Source organism: Chrysochloris asiatica, unplaced genomic scaffold, assembly GCF_000296735.1.
Source record: "Chrysochloris asiatica unplaced genomic scaffold, ChrAsi1.0 scaffold00386, whole genome shotgun sequence".
NCBI lineage: Eukaryota > Metazoa > Chordata > Mammalia > Afrosoricida > Chrysochloridae > Chrysochloris > Chrysochloris asiatica.
Window position 1 is genome coordinate 168,148 of NW_006408904.1, and position 9,598 is coordinate 177,745.

Below are 9,598 nucleotides of genomic sequence, written 5' to 3' on the forward strand. Positions count from 1 at the left end.
TATTTCATAGCATTCAGCTGCCATGTTTTAAGAATTCAATGGTTGCTGCTATTCTGCCACTCTGAGAGGTGGTTTCCTGCCAATTCTGTCACGGATTTTAATCTCTCTCTCAAGGGTGGGTCAAATGAGATTGGCGGTATCTATGGTCCACAGGTAAACCAGCCCTTGACAGCGAGATTGTGACAGATAGACTAGTTGTGGTTCATTTTTGTGGAAAAGCTTAATGGTATTGAGTACCCTGTATGACCCCAGGCACTTCACTTCAGAATCACTGTAGCTTTTAGGGGTTGTCTGCGCCAGACTGCAAAGCTGTTTGAACCACAAGGTCGGTGGTTCAGGCTCACCAGCTGTTCCTTGGAAACCCTATACGGGGTTGCTATGGGTAAGAACCGACTCGACGGCACTTAACAACAACAACAACTTTGGTTGTAACTGAACGAGAGTGAACTGGACCTAAGGCTCAATGTGGCACACTCCCTGAATTAAAAAATGAACTTGTTGGTTTTGTCCATCTTTCTCTGTTGTTTCTAAAAACCTAATTTGTTGTATAAACTTTTACCTAATACACAATAAAATTGGAATCTAATGTGGATAATTCCCTCCCCCCCCCTCCCGCCCCATCTGTGCACTTAGGGCACTCTATACTTTCCATACTATAGCAAGAGCTGCCTGTTTATTTTCTGCCACCTCCTCCCCACCCCCCAATTGAAATACAAAAAATGCTCTCCATCCTCCATCTCTGAGTCATTGGCTGCGGGCGGAGATTCTTTGGGGTTCTGTCCGTTTTAATGGCATGATGGTTTTGACAATTCTAAAAAAGTTATGTTGGTAATTCACTATGGATTTGCTTTATTTTGGACTTTGCACTAACTGACTTTTCTAGAATTTTCTAGTCCCAGTTGCTTGCTATAAGACAGACTGGGTAGACACCTGCAGTCTGATTTGCAGTAGCTATTTGACCTTTGAGGAGTACATGTATCACATTAGTGTCACCTCATGCTAGCATTTGGTCCTGATTGAGTGGACTATAACATCTTCTCACTGAGCCTACAGACTCTCCCATAACTTCTTTGAGTTTTGAGGAGGCATGGTAGGATAAACATTAGACTGCTTAACTGCAAGGTCGGCAGTTCAAACCCAGCAGCCACTCTCAGAAACCCTCTACGGGGTCACACCACCACCACAACATAACTTGTCGGGTGATCTTGGAAACTTCACTTAGTTATCATTGAGCTAAAATGTTCTCTTCTCTAAAATGAGAGGGACAGAATGACATCAGATGATAATTAGTGTCATTTCCAGTTCTAACCTTTTCTGACTCTCCTGGGTATTGAGCAGGACTCCAGTTCTAGCTATTGAAATGTTGTAAGCCCTTTTAACTACAGGCTTTAGTTTCATCATCTGTGGCTCTGTGTGAAAAGTGATCAATTCTGTGGTAGAGACTATGAACTTATGCCCACTTCCATACCTGGAATGCAGAAACTCACAAGCACCCAGAACTCAGCATGAGAAGCAGGAAAGAAGTTCCCTGTGGTAGGAACCACCTGTATGAAACAAGATGTTTGTTGGAATCTATTCTGACCCTTGGTGACAAAGCAGAACTTCCTAGGAGTCCTGGTGTGGCGCTGTAGGTTAATGTTCCAGACTGCAAAGCCGTTTGAACTGCAAGGTTGGCAGTTTAAGCTCACCAGCTGCTCCTTGGGAACTCTACACAGGGTTGCTATATGGGTTGGAACCGATTCAATGGCACTTAACAACAACAACAACAACAACTTTTGATCACATTCACAAAACAGGAGAGGGTGAATACGTACATTCCAGAGTGAACTCAACTCATAATTTTAGGAATGATGTCTAAACGTTTTCAGGAGGCACAGCAGGTGGGTAGAGCAAGTCAGAGGTGGTTTCCTAGGGAAAGCCGAGTTTCCAGCAGGATTCTGGGGCTGGAAAGGGGCAGAGCTTGAGGAAGTAAAAAGAGGGATGCTAGCAGACCCTTTAGCAGAGGCTGGCATCCAGACTCAGTGGTATGGAATGACAGGGACAAGTGCTGTGAGGCAGAGCAAATACAATAGGCTTATTGGGTCCATATGGTGAAAGTGTGCAGCCCTAATCCATCATTAGAAACTCAGTTCCAGAGTCTGCAGACAATGAAACAGTGGAATTTGGCTTTCCCAGGTTCTGTTCTCTCAGAATTTCCCATCCTTTCTTCCCACCTCAGACTCACCCTCCACAACAGCCTTGTCCTTGCAGGCAGCGCCTCTCCTTCAGTGCCATCCCATCAGCTGCTACCAGATAGAAAAGAGGTTGAAACCAAATGTTGATATTGCATTGATGCTTAAGCACTATTGGGGATTGGCCAAATCACTCTCTGTGGTTTCTTGACTATTTCTCTGATGACTTGTAAACAGAGTGAATGTTTACATAAAAGAATGTGGGAGGATGTGCATCTGAGGTGACCTTCACTTCACCTCCCTGTCATCTCCTGCAAGCAAGAGGAAGAGAGTGGATGGTAGTCCTTAAATATAAGGAATATTTCACTACACAAGGTGGGAACTTTTTTCTTTTTCTTTTCTAACAATGAAGGTGAGTGCCATTTTATGGTTAAGAAAAATGTTCTACTGGAGCGCTCTTAGACGCTTTTCATCATTCATTGCTCTGTATTGCTCAACCCCTATCTTTGAGTAGACCCAGGTTAAGAATTAGCCTTTGAGTAGTGAGTGCCTAAAATCATTGAGTAATAATGATATTACTCCTGTAACTTTTAAACACTACTTTCCCTTTTCAACTGTTTTTTTTTTTTTTTTTTTTTTAAATCTCACCTACCTAGTGTATTTCATGGGAGCTCTGGTAGTGTAGTGGTTACGAATCTGGCTGCAAACCACAAGGTCAGCAGTTCAAAACTACCAGCTGTTCTGCGGGAGAAAGATGAGACTTTCTGCTCCTGTAAAGATTTACAGCCTTGGAAACCCTACGCAGGGTCACTATGAGTCAGAACCGACTCCACGGCATATAACCACCACCACCACCTAGTATATTTCATAGCATTCAGCTGCCATGTTTTAAGAATTCAATGGTTGCTGCTATTCTGCCACTCTGAGAGGTGGTTTCCTGCCAATTCTGTCACGGATTTTAATCTCTCTCTCAAGGGTGGGTCAAATGAGATTGGCGGTATCTATGGTCCACAGGTAAACCAGCCCTTGACAGCGAGATTGTGACAGATAGACTAGTTGTGGTTCATTTTTGTGGAAAAGCTTAATGGTATTGAGTACCCTGTATGACCCCAGGCACTTCACTTCAGAATCACTGTAGCTTTTAGGGGTTGTCTGCGCCAGACTGCAAAGCTGTTTGAACCACAAGGTCGGTGGTTCAGGCTCACCAGCTGTTCCTTGGAAACCCTATACGGGGTTGCTATGGGTAAGAACCGACTCGACGGCACTTAACAACAACAACAACTTTGGTTGTAACTGAACGAGAGTGAACTGGACCTAAGGCTCAATGTGGCACACTCCCTGAATTAAAAAATGAACTTGTTGGTTTTGTCCATCTTTCTCTGTTGTTTCTAAAAACCTAATTTGTTGTATAAACTTTTACCTAATACACAATAAAATTGGAATCTAATGTGGATAATTCCCTCCCCCCCCCTCCCGCCCCATCTGTGCACTTAGGGCACTCTATACTTTCCATACTATAGCAAGAGCTGCCTGTTTATTTTCTGCCACCTCCTCCCCACCCCCCAATTGAAATACAAAAAATGCTCTCCATCCTCCATCTCTGAGTCATTGGCTGCGGGCGGAGATTCTTTGGGGTTCTGTCCGTTTTAATGGCATGATGGTTTTGACAATTCTAAAAAAGTTATGTTGGTAATTCACTATGGATTTGCTTTATTTTGGACTTTGCACTAACTGACTTTTCTAGAATTTTCTAGTCCCAGTTGCTTGCTATAAGACAGACTGGGTAGACACCTGCAGTCTGATTTGCAGTAGCTATTTGACCTTTGAGGAGTACATGTATCACATTAGTGTCACCTCATGCTAGCATTTGGTCCTGATTGAGTGGACTATAACATCTTCTCACTGAGCCTACAGACTCTCCCATAACTTCTTTGAGTTTTGAGGAGGCATGGTAGGATAAACATTAGACTGCTTAACTGCAAGGTCGGCAGTTCAAACCCAGCAGCCACTCTCAGAAACCCTCTACGGGGTCACACCACCACCACAACATAACTTGTCGGGTGATCTTGGAAACTTCACTTAGTTATCATTGAGCTAAAATGTTCTCTTCTCTAAAATGAGAGGGACAGAATGACATCAGATGATAATTAGTGTCATTTCCAGTTCTAACCTTTTCTGACTCTCCTGGGTATTGAGCAGGACTCCAGTTCTAGCTATTGAAATGTTGTAAGCCCTTTTAACTACAGGCTTTAGTTTCATCATCTGTGGCTCTGTGTGAAAAGTGATCAATTCTGTGGTAGAGACTATGAACTTATGCCCACTTCCATACCTGGAATGCAGAAACTCACAAGCACCCAGAACTCAGCATGAGAAGCAGGAAAGAAGTTCCCTGTGGTAGGAACCACCTGTATGAAACAAGATGTTTGTTGGAATCTATTCTGACCCTTGGTGACAAAGCAGAACTTCCTAGGAGTCCTGGTGTGGCGCTGTAGGTTAATGTTCCAGACTGCAAAGCCGTTTGAACTGCAAGGTTGGCAGTTTAAGCTCACCAGCTGCTCCTTGGGAACTCTACACAGGGTTGCTATATGGGTTGGAACCGATTCAATGGCACTTAACAACAACAACAACAACAACAACAACAATCTTTATAAGAGGAGTCCTGGTGTGGTGCTCTTAGATAAGCACTCCACCACAAGGCTAGTGATTCAAACTCATGAGCCACTCTTGGCAAAACCTATGCAGGGACACTATGAGTTGGAACCGATTTGACAGCATTTTGCAACAAAACAACAAATATCTGGGGTAGAAATGTCAAATCTTGAATGAATCAGTTTGAAACCCCGGAACGTAACCAGCAATGCCACAGAAGAAAAACCTGGTGATTTGCTCCCATAAGATTTGTTGTTGTTATTAAGTGCCATCGAGTTGGTTCTGACTCATAGCGACCCTGCGTAGGGATTCTGAGGAGCGACTGCTGGATTTGAACTGCCGGCCTTGTGGTTTGCATGGAAATGCACATTTCTAGCAGGGAGTCAAACCAGAATGAACTAGGTTGAAGCCCTAGTAAGTTTGAACGTACAACCTTTCAGTTAGCAGCCAAGTGCCTAACTACTGTTGTGTCTCATGGGAAATCTAAAACAGCTGTCTTAAGATAGTGGTTCTCCAGCTGGTTCCCAGAGCAGCAGCAGCACCATTACCTGGGCGCTAGTTAGAATACACATTCTCAGGCCTCACTACAGACATGCTGAACTGGAACCTGGAGCCCATGCCATCCCGGCGATTCTGATGTGTGCTAAAGTTTGAGAGCCACCAGACTAAACATATAAAAATTATTTCATCATGGCAAAGGAAGTCTGGAAGAAGACCATCTTGGGTTAACAGAATGTAACCAGGAATGTCAGTAGATTTTACTCTAAAGAAGGTGTTTGGAATCTCCTCCTCGCCCCCTCCAAAAAAAAAAAAAAAAATTCCATTCTTAAAGCAAAATCCCCTAAATAACCATTGGGGGTGTTATATATAATTTGATTTATCTATTGAAAATAATTCTTAAACACAAATTATAAAATATTTTGAGCAATGACACCATCGTTAGGCCACATGACCCCTATGAGGTACCACTAACATGAATATATAGCCTTTGGTGTACTTGTTTTAAAATTAGCTTCATTAATTTGTGGTCATATGACTTAACAACACAGCAGTAAATTATCTGCTCTGCCTAATCCTAACCACTAGATCACCAGGGACAGCATCTGGCCCTTTTGTATCTGTCATAACACATTACTGGACGCTGAGTAAGTTTCAGTAAATAATAATTGAATTAAACTGACTTCATAGAGACTTAGGAAGACACAGCCTAGGTAAGATGAAACCCAGAACCAAACTCTTATCTGGATCATTCAATGTAGGCAGTGACACAAAATGTTTAGAATCTCAAACATTCTGTTCAAATATTTGTTTTCAGTTATAGTTTGGCTTGCGTAGATTTCAGCTGTGGACTGGAAGCTGCGATACAAATTTTAGCCCCAGCTCTTCTCAAGAACTTTGTTGTTGTTAAGTGCCACTGAGTTGGTTCTGACCCATTGCGACCCTGTATAGGGTTTCAAAGGAGCAGCTGATGGGTTTGAACCACTGACCTTGCAGTTCAGCGCATTAACCCACAGTGCCACACAAGGACTCATTTCAAGAATTAAGCAGGTCATTGAACCCCCTTTGCATCGCCTTTCTTTTGCCTGTAAAATACTTGAATCAGTAGAGAAGAACTAGTTCATGAGTCTGTGTCTCTCTATTCTGGAGGGAATATGTCTGAAAGCTTGAGCTGGTAGCGTGGTTAGGGCACATCATTCACCTGTCCTCAACCCCACACTCTTTCATGTGAAACTATGTACTTTCTGTGGGTCTATGTGAATCTGTGCGAAGGAGAATTATGGGGTGAGTTTGAGGACAAGAGACACACAGTGAAGTTTTCATCTCTAACCTGAGAAGTCCTGGTGGCTTAGAAAATTGAAATAACTTCTTTTCATTTTCACATAAATCTTCAGCCTCCAAGAGAAAATGTAAATATTTTTGACCAATCCTTAATTCACACAGAAGAACCCTGCCTATCTGCCTAGACCCTGGATTGACGCTCAGATTGTTGTTGTTGTTAAGTGCTGTTGAGTCAACTCTGACCCATAGCGACCCTTCTATAGGTTTTCCAAGGAGCCCCTAGTGAGCTTGAACTGCTAACATTGTAGTTCAAACGCCTTTGCAGTCTGGCACATTAACCCACAGTGCCACACCAGGACCCAGATGAGAAGATGCCTATTTATGCAAACTGGAAGCAAAGTCATTTCTAGATTAGATTACCTGCTTGCTGACAACCACAGATAATCAACAGTATTTTAGGAAGTGTGGCACTGTGGGTTAATGCGCCAGACTGCAAAGCCGTGTGAACCGCAAGGTTGGTGGTTCAAGCTAATCAGTTGCTTCTCGGAAACCTTATACAGGGTCGCTATGGGTCGGAACCGACTCAATGGCACTTAACAACAACAACAACAACCGGGGACAGAGCAAGGTACTCTGGAAGATATGAAAGGGTTTTAAAAAGTTCATGGAAAATAGAATGAAAAGATAATGGAATTTTTCTACAGACTTTTTGAAGCCCCCTCCTGCACAAGGTGGTGTGGATGAGATTTCAGGCTGTCAACCCAGTCAGTGTTCAGTCTCCTCTTATTGCTGACTAACTGACTATATTATTCAGGGCAGCAATGTGCCCAATTAAAACAACACTTCCTAGCTTCCCTTGCCCCTCTGTGTGGTGGTGGTATTAAGTGCTGATGAATCTGTTTAGCCTTGTGAAATCTAGATGCAATTGTGTGTGGGTCTCCAGAAAGGCTATTTAAGCAGAGACGTGTACCGATTTTACTCTTCTTCCCTTTCTCTTCTGCTCTTTATCGTTCTGCTATCTGGAGTTTGAATATGGTGTCCGGAGCTTGACCCATGAGGCCCTATTAAGGGTGGAAGACAAGGACTAAGAATGGGGGTGGGGGGCGGTTGCAGAAAGCGAAAACGATCCTTTGACATATCAATTATAAACTGCTTCCCTATAGACATTTTTATGTGATAGAGTAAGTTTTCTTGTGTTTAAGCTTCAGTGAATTTGGAGTGCCCATTAAATACTACATACCTAGCCAAGCTGATGCCAGAGCCTCCTGTGTTCAGACTGTTTCATTCCTCTAGGTGCTGTGGAGTGCTATTCATTCTAGGTACGTGCATGTTGTTCCCAGCAGAGTCTATCACGTTTCACTCTGACCTAGAGAAGATGGTGCTAGGGGTGGAAAGGGATCAGCAGGTGTTTTTCTGATTAGGACTTGAGGCTTCCCCAACACAGGAGAGAGTAACCCAAGATAATCTTGGCAGGCATTTATGTATTACTTAGATCCCCAGTTGCACAGTGGTTTAGTGGTCTGCTGAGAACTGAAAGGTTGGTGATTCAAAGTTACCAGCCATTCCACAGAAGAAAAGACTTGGAAGTCTGCTTCTGTAAAGATTACAGCCTGGGCAACTCTGTGGGGGAAGTTCTGCTCCATTCTAGAAGGTCGCTATAAGCCAGAATTAACTCAGGGACATACCAATTCCCTCCATCCCTCACTACTCCCATTTTAGAGATAGAAAACAGAATTGTGAAGATTCTAAATGAAGTGTCCAAGATCATCCAAGAAGTTACAGGAGATTTACGTAGGATCCATAAATCCATCTTCTATTAGTAAAGGACAGGGGCATGATCACATAGTCAGGATCGAATCCAGACACATTAAACTCTGGAAGCAGTTCAGATGAAAGCTCCCAAAACGTTTTAGTAGTGACTGGTTGATGTGAATCTCATCCTCATTCATCTCCATTATTGGGAAGGCAGAAGATACTGCTGTAAGACCTAAGGAATTTTGACTGACACAGATAAAGTCATGTAAAAATTACACAAGGTTCAGATTAAAATCTACGTATGAGAACCTGATTTTTCAAATTAGTCTCCAAAATGAATGTGTATCTAGGGTCGATTCAGACATATTTGTTACCGATGGGAGACAGAGTGCCTATCAAGCGAACCAAAATGGGTGGGCAGGAAACACATTCATAGGCCCATCTTCAGAAGTCAGACAAGTAGAGAATTAGGAGTTTTAGGGCTGGAAATTGTGGTAGATTAATGATGATTCTGGTGTGGCGCTGTGGGATAATGCACTAGATTGTAAGGCTGGTTTGAATTGCAAGGTTGGGGGTTCAAATTCACCAGTCACTCCTCAGAAACCATATACAGGGTCACTATGACTTGGAACTGACTCAGTGACATTTAACAACAACAACAATGATGGTTCTAAGGTAGATGGAACCTGGAAAACAGAGAGCAGAGCAATCCTTCCTAAGGCAAGAATGGTTTTTGCAGAATTTTTTGAGAAACCATAACTCAGGAGTGAGCATTGATGCTAGCTAGCATGGTAGGTCCAAATTTTATTTGGGGGGCGGGGATAAACACTGGTCTGTTAATCACAAAGTCAGCAGTTCCAACCCACCAGCATCTCCAAGGAAGAAAGATGAAGCTGTCTGCTCCTGTAAAGGTTTAAGCCTTGGAAACTTTACGAAGGGTTGTAATGAGTTGGAGTTGCTTTAATGACAATGGGTTTGGTGTGGAGTTGGAGGGTCATGTATGCTTTTTTCACTTTTGCTAATTTCTCTAAATTCAATATCCGGAACATGTGACGTGGAGAATTCAAATGAATCAACATGGAATGAAAGCTTAGACCACTGAGTTAAAACTTTGTTTCAAACAAAGTGGAGACAGTAGTAAATGGATGATTAAAAAAAAAAAAAAAAAGCAAAGATGTCAGATTGAAGTATATTTTCAATCCCTTCATGTATGCAAAAACTGGACAGTGAAAAAGGAAGACAGA